Consider the following 13098-nt stretch of genomic DNA (forward strand, 5'->3'; position numbering starts at 1 on the left):
CAAACCCTCTTCTCATATTTGTGCCCATTTGTGGAGGGGTAGTGGGGTCAAATTGGTTGGTCTCACCACCCCCCTGTCCATGTATCCACAGGTCCTGTCCCTGAACTCTCTACACAGAGCCAGAGATAAGGCCCTGTGTGGAGACAACTGTAAACATGTAGGGCCTTTCTATTCGAAATCTTGCAACGTGTACAGTTGTGTGTACGTAGGACATGTTCTCACCTTCAACTTAATGCATGGAGGTTGGGGTGGAGCAAACAAGTGTGATCCTACTCCTCCTACATGCGTTTGCTCTGTGAGTGGATCAAAATGTGAAAAAAAGGCTACAGCCTCTCTGAAGCCTGGTAACCACTACAAGGGCTGGTTCAGATGATATGGCTGCTGGCCCAACCTGGGGGAAAACTGTGGACACAGATATCTTTCCCCCTCCCCCACTCTATGCATGGTCCCACTGCCATGTAATTAACAGAGGAGGATCATCTTATCTGACCCAAAACATGCAAATTGAATACTGCTGTAGAAAAGAGCAGAATAGCGCATCTAGGGGGGATTGGTTCTGGGGGGGGGTTTCTAGGGGGATTCTAGGGGGGGTTCTAGGGGGATTCTAGGGATCCCCCTAGATCTAGGGGGGATTCTAGGGGGATTCTAGAATTCTAGGGATTCTAGAATTCTAGGGAATTTTCTAATTTTATTAGAGGGAATTCTAGGGAATTCTAGGGAATTAGAATTTTAGGGAATTTAGAATTCTAGGGAATTTTAGAGAATTAGAATTTTAGGGAATTTAGAATTCTAGGGAATTCTAGGGAATTAGAATTTTATTCTAGAATTCTAGGGATTCTAGGGGGATTCTAGGGATTCTAGGGATTCTAGAATTCTAGGGATTCTAGGGATCCCCCTAGATCTGGGGGATTCTAGGGGGATCTAGGGGGGGTTCTAGGGGGATATCCCCTCTAGGGGGATTGGATCTAGGGGGGAATGATTAGGGGGGAATCATGCAGGCCCACACTCCTCCCCCAAGCTTAGGTTACCAGTTACAAAGGGGGACAGAATGCCTATACATTTAACCATTGAATTAAAGAGGGAATTTTGGCAGGTGCAGCTTTTAAACCCTTCCATGTTGAGCTGCATCTGCCAAAATTCCCTCTTCTATACAATGGTTAAAGGTATAGGCACTCTGTCCCCCTTTGTATCTGGTAAACCTACCCCAAGCATTAAAACTGGATCAGTGGGTGGATCATCTAGATCAATCCCTAGGAGGGTAACAGAGCACTACCCTGGCTGCTGTGTTTCCCAGCAACACAAGTACTAGATGGGAGTCAGAGAACAGTAGTTCTGTGTCACTTCAAAAGCACCATTAGAGGAGGTTTCAGAGCCTCACTGGGGCCCATGAACAGTCAGTTGCAGTGAGGAACAGGGACGGGGGAGAGGAGACAGAGTACTTGGTCTCTGGTGCCAGGGCCAAGTGCAACAAAAACTTGATGTGTATTGGCAGCCACTCTAGAAAATAAAATAATGTTACATGTGTGCTAAAGACAACATCAGATCTAATATCTCAAGCAAACGTACAGTGCAATCCTATACATCTGCGGTTTTCAAACTCTCTGGGAGTTTGAAACCCGCAGTAAGTCTTTGCGGGGGCAGGGGGGAGACAGCAGGGGCAGGGGGAAGGCAGCGACGGGATCCCCAGGATTGCATCGCTTAGGGTGCCCCAGGTCAAGGAAAGGGAGAGTGGAGCGATCTGCTCTGCCTCCGCAAAAGCGGAAGTGGAGCATGATCGCCCTACCCTCCCTTTCCCTGACCTGGGGCACCCTGCAGGCGCTCGCGCAGGGCTCTCTGCACACAGGGACAGCCTCTGCAGGGACTGGAGGGTGCATCCCAGTCCCTGCAGCCCCATCAGAAGGGAGAGCGGAGCGATCATGCTCCGCTTCCGGTTTTATGTGCTATTGCTCCGCTTTCACATTTCCTGACCTGGGGAGCCCTTCTGAAGGTTGCACAGGGCTCCCCGCACCCCCAGGGGGTTGCAGGAGGCTTGGGCAAGTGCACCCAAGACCCTGCAGCCCCCTTGAGCGGCACAATCCTGCAGATCGCACTGCTGCCTTCCCCCTGTCTCCTGGCTGCCCCCGCCCCTTAAGGGGGCAGAGGCCAGGACCCACAGGCTGGGGCGTCGCGACGCCCCAGTTTGAATACCACTGCTATACATGTTTCTTCAGAAGCAAGTCCCACTGTACGCAGTGGAAATTAGTCTCAGGTGAGCGTGTATAGGATTGCAGCCAAAATTAATGTTGATAAATCGTTAAAATCTACCAATACTTTGTGTGTGTGTCCCCACATTGTCTTCTGAATTCTAAAAAAAGGCGTTTGCTTGGATCCCACGAGTGCCTTTGGAGTTGTGGTTTTCAATATTTTCTTCACACCTCTGAAGTCAATTTAATATATCTTCCACGACTTTTATGGGCATTTCCAGGTCCAATCTGCAGGTTTTAATAGCAGAACTCAAGAGGGGTTTACTACCTCACCAGTGGAAGGATATAATCTTTCAGCTGTTGGTCAATTTCTGGGGCAGCAGGAAAGGTGTTGTTGCCAAAACAATGCTGGAATGTTTGGGAATCATTAATGGAACCTCAAGTCAAGTTTGAGAAGCCATGAGAAAGAAAAAGATTGCAAAGCAAGGAGCTGGAAAAAGATTAAAGAAGTTGGACACGTTTCTATAGGAAACCACTAACAGAGACTCGGAGCACATGGCCCAGTACTTAGCCCTAGCTCATCTGTCTCTGTCATTCCCATCTATTTAAATGTACCCCAACAATCTGAACTGGGAATATAATAAAAACACCTTAAGGATTTGAGCAATCTCTGGGTTATTTATTTTATTTATTTTAAAAAATTATATCCCATCTTTTCCTTGCTGAAGCAAATGCCTGAGTTGCTGACATAATAAAATCCTAGCCCCCTTCCCAGAACCAGCACTAGGGCCCGCAAACGTGTCTTATGGCACGCTTGTGACAGTGCACGCCAGCAGTGAGCTGTTGTACACTCTATAGGATTGGGTCCACAATCTCTTGGCGTTTTAAAATGTCTGGTCAAAACTTAGACTGCCCTTTTCTGCTCTTTATCATTTTTTGTTCTTTGATATTTCCATTGAGATTTTAAAAAAATTTTATTTATAGATCAGGATTTGTCGTTTTAAGAATTGTTGTAAGTCACCTTGCTGTCTCCTGTGGGGTGAAAGGGTGGGATACTTAATATAAATAAATAAATCACTCTTGTTTACATTTAGTCAGAAGCAAATCCCACTAAGTTCCGTGGGGCGTTCTCCCAGGGCAGTGTGCATAGGATTGCCACCTGACTTGTTTATAAATGATCTGTATTCAGGGGTGAACAGTATGGTAGCCAAGTCTAGGGATGACACTCAACTATTCAAGATGGTGAAATGCAAAGCCAGCTGTGAATTACTCCAAAAAGATCACTCCAAACAGCCCAAATGGGCAACAAAATGGCAAATGAGATTGAGACTGTTATTCTAAACAGGTTTACCTCAGAGTAAGTCCCATGGACCGGGTAGATGGGACTCGTCAGCCTGGGAAGGCAGCTCATCTGAGAGAAGGAAAACTCTGATCCCAAACCTCCACTGCCTTGTGGCTACATCCAGTTATGGAAAAGGCTTCAGGAGTCAACCTCGAGGCAAAATCCGGAGCCGGAGTCCCTGAGGCAGTTCATGGCTGAACAGAGTCACATTCTGGCAACTCCTGCGACGCCGCTGGAACCAACCATATTGGCCTCTGCCTTTCCATTGGACCATTTCAGCGACGTGGAGAGGGGGGATTTGCTGCATGGGTAACAGCCTATCCTCCATACCTACTTTACCCAGGCTTCGCGCACTGGAGAGGACACTCTGTTCCAGAACCACCATTCAGAGCGTGACACCATAGTCTTCCGAGACGGAAGGATGCCAACTTAAGTCCCATGGATTACACTGGAACTTACCTCTGAGTAAACATGCTTATGATTGCACTGATTATGTACAGAATGATGCACATTGGTGCAAAATAGTTATTCTCTCTCTCTCTCTCTCTCTCTCTCTCTCTCACTCACTCACTCACTCACACACACACACACTGATGGGTTCTGAATTGGCTGTGGGCTTCCTAAGTTCAAAAAAGTTGGAACTGTGGTGGACTGTTCACTGAGAAGCTCAGTCAGTGCAAACAGCTGCTTTGGGAACAAATTACAGCCCCAGGAATCAAATTGTGGTGCAAAAGTGGTACAGGCCCTCCTGAACCAATAAGTCCCCCCATGTCTATTTATGGGCTTTAAAGGAGCAGTAGTGGTTTATTTCCTGTTTTAAGCTGATCTGTTAACGATGGGCTTAACGTGACAGGTTGTTGGCCCTTAGTGTGCAGTGGAAGTAAAAAAGCAAATACAAAGCTGGGCATGTTAAAGAAAAGGATCAGAAATATTGCCGGTATAACTGCCTTTACGTAAATGTATTGCACATCCATATTTGAAAGAGTGTGCTGTACACAGTTTGATGAGGCAATCTCGAAAAGATTCCTTGCGCTTGAAACGGCATAAAAAAGGAGAGCCAAAATGTTGAGGAGCAGGAACACCTTCCCTACAAGGAAAGGCGAAAACAATTGAAGTTTTTTAGCCTTGGGAGGCAAAAAATATATAACTAAGGGTGAAGGGGGGGGGGGAGAGTAGGACACACAGTGGAAGTTTATATTATTAATGCCATGGAAGAGTGAGTAGAGAGTAACTTTTTCACTTTTTAATAATACTTGAATTCCGAACTTTCCAATTAAATGGATCGACCATTGGAAACAGAATGTTGGACTGGATGGTCCCTTGGCCTGATCCACCAGGACTCTTCTTGTGATCTTATAAAACCACAACAGAAAGCCAGTCTGGGGATATAACTCCAAGGCTCTCCTTTTAACCGCTGCTCACATCATTTCTGTTGAAGTGCTTTGATAAGAAGTCCTTGTGGCTGTTGGGGGCGGGGGGGGGGGGAGGAGGGAGGATCAGCAGGGCAGTGAGGGAGAGGCAGCTGCCAGGACCCCATTTAAAGGACCAAGGCTTTTTGGGAGTTGCGCCTGGCTGCCGAGCAGTGAGTAAGCCGAGGGAGCGGGTGCATGAGCAGGAGGGGAAGGTAATTAAAGAGGGAGGCACTAGCCACAGCAAGTTCCCACAAATGAAGGCCCTGGGGCTGTAGACACCAAACAACAAAGGACCAAGCAATTATTTGGCTCCAGTGGAAGGTGCTGGTCCCAGCACAGAGCTGGTTTTAGCTGGCCACCCTGGGGCAATGCTCAGGTTTGGCGAGGGGGAGGGGGCCGTGGCTATATGGCAATGCTGTCCTCAATTTCCTCGTCTACTATGGGCCCATGTGTGGTTGCGATACAATTAGAAGGAGGAAGCGCCCCGAGCTATGGGAAGGGGGCTTCCAGCGAAGGCCTCCAGGGCATGTGCAAATCCATTGCATACTTCCAGTCCAAAAGAATCTGGAAAAAAAGCTGTTTCAGTTATAGGGGCTTGTGTGTAGCAGTGGCTTTTTGGGGTGTCACAAATTCAGCACCAGCTTTATATCCGTTCTCTGTCACTCTTTATTTTAACTCCTCTATAGCAGGGGTGGCCAAACCATGGTTTTTGAGTCCCATGCAGGTCTTTGACCAATAATGTGCAGCTCGTGGAAATATGTTTGATGAGTTCCTTTTTGGCATCACAATTAATGTAAAAGGTAAATTAAAAAATGTTCAAGCTTTACAATTATTTACCAGGTGTAAACTGAGCGTCCACTGGATTAAAATGTATGTTTAATGTTGATGTTGAGTAGATACTGTATATTTAAGAAATTAAACACTTCTTAAAGATTGCAGCTCTCAAACATCTCTCTTGAGGCTCTGATCTGAATTTTATTGTATCTAGTTTTTACATTAAGCAAATGTGGCCACCTGTGCTCTGTAGCATTTCTTTCAAAATTATGTCGCATGTGCCATAGGACTCCAGTCTTACACCATATGTGTTAATGATCTTTCCTAGATGCTTCACATCAATCTGGACTCCAGGATCAGAAGCCTTCAGTGTGCTTTTGAATTGAGGTTTGTCCCATTCTCCTCTCCCCGCCCCAGTACTGGATTTACTTCTTTAGCACAGCCACTGATGTAGCCTTGTGCAGTGCCTTCCTAATCTTCCCTAGTGCCTCGGAATCCTAAGCATCGCTGAAGTGCCACTGCCCACATGGGGTAAGTTGTAATGCTGGAGAACCAAACTGTTACATTGGAAACATTTTCCTTGGATCAGTTCTCTGAACACCTGGAGTTGTACACTCGATCACAAACTGGCTTCCAGCATCAGGATGGGACGACACATTGCACCAGTGAACACATTTGCTAAACCAACAAGTGTGTTCGTTCCCCCACATAGTAAATACAGGAGGGGGAAGAGGCACTTGCAAGAGAAGATCAGAGGGCATGGAAGTGTTTAAAGCAGCCATTTTCAACCACTGTGCCGTGGCACACTGGTGTGCTGCGAATGGTCTGCAGGTGTGCCATGGGGGTTTGGGGGAGGATCATTTATTAGTAGGGCCATTGGACCATGAGACTGCCACCAACAGCATGGTGTGTCTTGTTAATGGTCAAAAAAACTGATGGTGTGCCTTGACAATTTTAGTACCTTGTCAGTGTGCCATGAAAAGGATTGGAAATCACTAACCTTGCCTGGCTGCCAGTTCTCCCCATGCAAACCTTCACCCTGGTTTTCACTCAGAGCCATCTGAAGGAAAAACACTAAAACAATAGGAGGAGGGGCCATAGGGGAGAATTTGTGAGCATTGAGAACCATTTAAGGCGCAGTCCTAACCAACTTTTCAGCACTGGCATAGCTGTGCCAGTGGGGCATGTGCTACATCCTGCAGTTGGGGGGCAGTCACGGAGGCCTCCTCAAGGTAAGGAAATGTTTGTTCCCTTACCTTGGAATTCCATTGCCCTTATGTCAGTGCTGGAAAATTGGTTAGGATTATGGCCCTAATCAGATATAAATCCTTCAACCAAAACATACGTGAGACAGAACCTTCTGTTTGTCCAGTAGCTAGCTGTCCAGTAGCATAGCTAGAGGGGGGCAAAACAGTGCCTGTGTCTGATTGCTGGGCCCTAAATTGGGCATCCCATGATATGTAGATAAACACACAGATATACTCATTCCTGACGGAACTGACGGAACATACCAGCTGACGGAACATACCAAGATCCAGGTCTACAGAGCTTGCGTCCTGAGTACACTTCTGTACTGCAGCGAGTCATGGACTCTTCGCTCACAACAGGAGAGGAAACTGAGCGCTTTCCACATGCGCTGCCTCCGACGCATCCTCGGCATCACCTGGCAGGACAAAGTTCCAAACAACACAGTCCTGGAACGTGCTGGAATCCCTAGCATGTATTCACTGCTGAAACAGAGACGCCTGCGTTGGCTTGGTCATGTCGTGAGAATGGATGATGGCCGGATCCCAAAGGATCTCCTCTATGGAGAACTCGTGCAAGGAAAGCGCCCTACAGGTAGACCACAGCTGCGATACAAGGACATCTGCAAGAGGGATCTGAAGGCCTTAGGGATGGACCTCAACAAGTGGGAAACCCTGGCCTCTGAGCGGCCTGCTTGGAGGCAGGCTGTGCAGCATGGCCTTTCCCAGTTTGAAGAGACACTTGGCCAACAGTCTGAGGCAAAGAGGCAAAGAAGGAAGGCCCATAGCCAGGGAGACAGACCAGGGACAGACTGCACTTGCTCCCGGTGTGGAAGGGATTGTCACTCCTGGATTGGCCTTTTCAGCCACACTAGACGCTGTGCCAGAACCACCTTTCAGAGCGCGATACCATAGTCTTTCGAGACTGAAGGTTGCCAATACAAATACTCATTCCACAGCACCTTGCTTCAGATTTTTACAGAGACCATCAAACATGATTGCAGCACTATCTAAATCCTCCAAAATACCTCATCACAGCAAGCAGCTCTTGACACCAAAGCTACACCAGCAATGTTTTCTAGATATCCCATCACAGCCTATCCAAGGCTTTCCCCATTGAATTTTCCTGGATGCCTTTAACTATGTGCAATAGTGACCCTTCCAGAAGGCACCTTATACTAGTCTCAGTAACACTCCATTGTTAATGAAGCTGCCTTAAACCTTTCCTGGAAATATACCACTTCCTGAATCTTTTTTAGCACTCAAAGTAAGGGAGATAATGGGAGGGGAGCACTGAATTACAGGTCCAGTTCTATCCAACTTTACAGCTCTGATGCAGCCACTATACAGTTCCAAGGTACAGGAGCAAATTTTCCTTTACCTTGTAGAGGTCTTTGTGACTGCCCCCCCTTCCCGGTACAGGATGCAGTGCACACTCCTTTGGCATAGCTGCATTGGCACTGGAAAGTTGGATAGGATTGGGTCCTAAACCTGTAAGTCCTACCCCTGACTCTCCCCCCCCCCCATTATTTACCAAATCAGGTTCCTTCCTAAAGGTTTGTAAGGATATTGAGGGTTTGATTTTCCTGCCCCCTTTCTCAGAACTACATTTCCCAGGGTTCCTTGGGTGCTAACCATCAATGTTAAGCATGTTTAATGTGTAGTCTAAAATGTGCACTCACCACATCAATCTGCTCAAGCCTAAGCTGATTACCACTAATTTTCACAAGCCTTTGTATGTAACCATTAAACATGTTAAAAATTTGCTTAACATTTATGGCTACCATTCAGGGAGCCCTGGGAAATGTAGCACTGAAAAAGGGGGCATGGAAATGAAACCCTTAATATCCATTACAAACCCTTCCTGCAGCAATGTATCCCTCCAGACTGAAGTCCCCTTAAGGTCACGTAACACTCATCACCCACAGTGGTTGCCATACCAGCCTGGCCTACCCTTACCTCTCTTCTGCTATGGAGTTCACTCTAGATATCCCCTTCATCACTGTCATCAGCTGTATAAATTTAGGCTTCTTCCCTCTTGCTTGTCATAGCAGACCATATGAAACTTTAAGCCCTTTCCTGTTTATAGGGCCTCCTGAGCCACATGTTGACTGTTTTTTTTTTTTCCTCTTAGCTTGCCCCGTGGTTTTCTTGGCACCCCGCACAAGTCTTCTCAAGCAGCTGCTGAAGATATTCCCATTCCTTCCTCCCTGCTCCCCCTTCTCCCTCCTGGCTGAGCGGAAGCCGAGACACAGACAGATAAACACAGGTGTGGAACTGAGAGTGTGCACTGGTTTATTTATGGTACGGAATGGCGACAGGATTCCGACATTACACTCACTAATCTGTCCAGTCGGAAGCCAAGTCTCCACTCATTCCATCCTACCCTTTGAGCCAAACCCCACGAAAAGAGACAACATCCTCCACAATCTCTTTCTTCCCAATCAGCTTGAGATTGCTTCCTTTTCTATATCCTATCTCACAAGTTTCTCATGACTTCTCCTCTGTCCTTGGCCTATCTTTTCTTCATGTACGTCTTCAATCATTAATTGAGAATATTTATATACTGCTTTCCTCCTCCTATTCCAGTCAGATCTCATCAAACTGGGAGAATGGGCAGCAAAATGGCAGATGCGTTTCAATGTAAGTAAGTGTAAAGAAATGCACATGTAGTAAAAAAAATCAAAACTTCACATACAGGGTAATAGGTTCTGAACTGTCTGTGACAGATCAGGAGAGGGATCATGGGGTGCAGGTGGACAGCTCGATGAGAGTGTCGACTCAGTGTGCAGCGGCAGTGAAGAAGGCTACATCTATGCTTGGTATCATCAAACCCCTGGGGGCTGGGGGATAAGAATAGGCCCTCAGTTTGGCTGTACTTGTCGTAAGAGGCGACTGAACAGCCACCGGGTAGATGGGACTCATTAGCCTGGGAAGGCAGCTCATCTGAGAGAAGGAAAACTCTGATCCCAAACCTCCACTGCCTTGTGGCTACATCCAGTTATGGAAAAGGCTTCAGAAGTCAACCTCGAGGCAAAATCCAGAGCCGGAGTCCCTGAGGCAGTTCATGGCTGAACACAGTCACAGTCTGGCAACTCCTGTGACGCCGCTGGAACCAACCGTATTGGCTTCTGCCTTTCCATTGGACCATTTCAGCGACGTGGAGAGGGGGGATTTGCTGCATGGGTAACAGTCTATCCTCCATATCTACTTTACCCAGGCTTTGCGCACTGGAGAGGACACTGTTCCAGAACCACCATTCAGAGCGCAACACCATAGTCTTCCGAGACTGAAGGATGCCAACAAGGCAAGGTATCATCAGAAAAGGTATTGAGAATAAAACGGCTAATATTATAATGCCATTGTACAAATTGATAAGGCCACACCTGCAGTATTGCGTCCTGTTCTGGTCACCACATCTCAAAAAGGATATAGCGGAAATGCAAAAGGTGAAAAAGAGAATGATCAAAATGATTATTGGGCCGGGGCACATCATTTATGAGGAAAGGCTACAGCATTTGGGGCTCTTCAGTCGGAAAAAAAAGGTGCTTGAGGGGAGACATGATTATCCATCCCCTGTATAATTTTGTATGACAAAGCAGATAGGGGGATGTTCTTTTCCCTCTCACACAAAACCAGAACCAGGGGACATTCACTAAAATTGAGTGTTGGAAGAGTTAGGACAGATAAAAGAAAATATTTCTTTACTCAGCGTGTAGTTAGTCTGTGGAACTCCTTGCCACTATGTGGTGATGGCATCTGGCCTGAATGCCTTTAAAAGGGGATTGGATAAGTTTATGAACAAAACATCCATTACAGGTTGCAAGCCATGATGGATATGTGCAACCTCTGATTTTGGTAGGAGGATACCTCAGAATGCCAGGTGCAAGGGAGGGCACCAGAATGCAAGTCTCTTGCTGTCTTGTGTGCTCCCTGAGGCATCTGATGGGCCACTGCGAGACACAGGAAGCTGGACTAGATGGGCCTATGACCTGATCCAGTGGGGCTCTTCTTATATTCTTACAAACAAGTTCTCAAAGCCATATACAAAATAATTGATTTATAATAAGGAATTTATTAAAGTCTCGCTTTCGGTGTCTTTCTTCACAGAATCACAAAATGTGTTTTGGGGAAGGGGAGAAAAAGGGCCCTTAAGCAACCTGCCCGAAGGATGTAGTATTCAAAATATGCTCATAGGATGATGCAAAACCAGCTGTACACAGAGCACACAGAAATACGGCGTCACCACCCAAGGAGAGTCAAGGCAAGTCCACCAACAGGTATTTCTCTTTTCACACCTGGTTTGTCTTCCTGGAGGTAAGCCAGCTATGAAGGGGCAAGACAGGCCACACCAGAGGGAGAAGGAGTCTTCTTTTTTTCTACCTCAACCAACCTTCTCAACATGGTGCAGATCTGGACTTTTCCCTCTGGTTTCACGCCTTCTCAGGGTAGAGGAGAATCCATGCTTAGAGACACTAAAATATAGTTTTGTCAAACTTGGAGGTGCTTTACTAGGGCATTGTAATAAAGTGATCCCTGACAAATACCATGGGTACCCATTCACCCAGTCTTGGCACTCATTTCTCTTGTCATCACAGCAAGTCTGTGGGACTGGAACCTGAGTGAGAGCTTCCAGTCAAAATTAAGGAGCAATATCCTTTCTACATTTCACACTCACAGCCCAATCCTAACCTGCCCTGCAGCAGGCAGACCAGTAGGCCAGCTCCGCATCCAGAGCAGGGCTGGGGCCATAAGTGGCTCAGCCAGGGGAAAGGGGAATTGCTTCCCTTACCCGGATAATGCCGCAACAACCCAAATGGGGCTTCTCGGATCTGCCCCAGGCTTCCCAGGAACGGGGATAGGATCTGGCATAAGTGCCGGATCCTGGCCCTGCCCCACTCAACCTCCGCCTGCCACCAGCCCTTCCCCCCTGGAATGCCTCCTCCCCACCATCCCCATGCCCCCCCGACTCCTGCGCTGACTCTGCCAGCACGAACATACCCCTTCCCATAGGCGCGTAGGCTGGATCAGGCCTCCATGGGACTGCGCACCTCTGTGCACAGACCCAGCTGACTCCAGAGGAGGTGCAAATGTGCTTTACGGCTCGTTTGTGACACTCCCAGGCCGGCGTAAGTCTCTTATGCTGGCCTAGCACAATCTCAGGTTTGCACTCTCAAGTACTGTTAATTGCCTAGAATCACTCTCCCTCTTTTCAAGGCCCAGTCCCCACTCCGGAGTGCACAAGACTGAAGGCTTCCTTTATGAAAGAAAAGGAGATTGGATAACATAAGAACATAAGAAGAGCTCTGCTGGTTCTGGATCAGGCCAAAGGCCTATCTAGTTCAGATTCCTGTATCGCACAGTGACTCACAAGATGCTTCAGGGGGCGTGCAAGACATCTGGATCCTGACGCCACTCCCTTTCATCTGCCATTCAGAGATAGCCCACTTTTAAAACCATTTACTCATCATGACTTGTAACATGTGATGGACTTTCTGTTCATAAATTTGTCCAACCCCCTTTTAGAGGCAAAAAGATTGTCTATCCTGCCTTGCAAGAGAAGGCAAAAGATTTCTATTTCCATGAGCATAGAGAACGTTTTCTGGTCCAACTAACAACCCATTTCCAAAAAGAGAAAGGTTAGAGCTTAGGTCTGGGCTTAGTCCTGGAAGCCTTATTGTCAATACCAAAACAGGGGGGGGGGCCTTCCTGTAGCTATTGGGTAATTTAAGAAGACACTGCATTTTCTCAGACCCTTGTGTTTGCCAAGATTAGTTGTTGGCTTTCATAACAGGTTCAGAGGCTGTCCTCTGGTGTGCTGTGGCTCAAAGGAAAACCTCAATCCTGTCCATCTTCTCCAGCAGCTTTGGAGAAAACTAGACTGAAACTCACCTGACTGGTTTAGCATCCTGGGATAGCACACTACTTAAGAGAATGATTCATGACCAGATATTCAGACTCATTTGAGTGTCATAGAGCAAGTACAGAGTGTCACCACTCAGCAATCACAACCAGTTTGTATATATCTGGAACTGGGAGAAAATGTGCTTGGAATCTGATGGGTGGGGTGGTTTGCTTAGGTTTGTATATTCCATGCATTAGTTTATGTGCGCTAATTTATATGTATTCATCTGTACTAGCAA

The 13098-nt window shown here is 47.0% G+C and overlaps 1 long non-coding RNA gene across 2 annotated transcripts; it reads left to right on the forward strand.

Annotated features, from left to right (window-relative positions):
* The first annotated feature begins 5023 nt into the window (after positions 1-5023).
* LOC136654249 (uncharacterized) lies at positions 5024-9218 on the forward strand. Of its 2 annotated transcripts, none has more exons than XR_010794592.1 (3): positions 5024-5111; positions 6040-6098; positions 9090-9218. It is a non-coding gene; the product is annotated as an uncharacterized lncRNA (long non-coding RNA). The 2 variants fall into 2 exon arrangements; XR_010794593.1 differs by having other exon boundaries at positions 5026-5107.
* Positions 9219-13098: the final 3880 nt, after the last annotated feature.

Source organism: Tiliqua scincoides, chromosome 5, assembly GCF_035046505.1.
Source record: "Tiliqua scincoides isolate rTilSci1 chromosome 5, rTilSci1.hap2, whole genome shotgun sequence".
NCBI lineage: Eukaryota > Metazoa > Chordata > Lepidosauria > Squamata > Scincidae > Tiliqua > Tiliqua scincoides.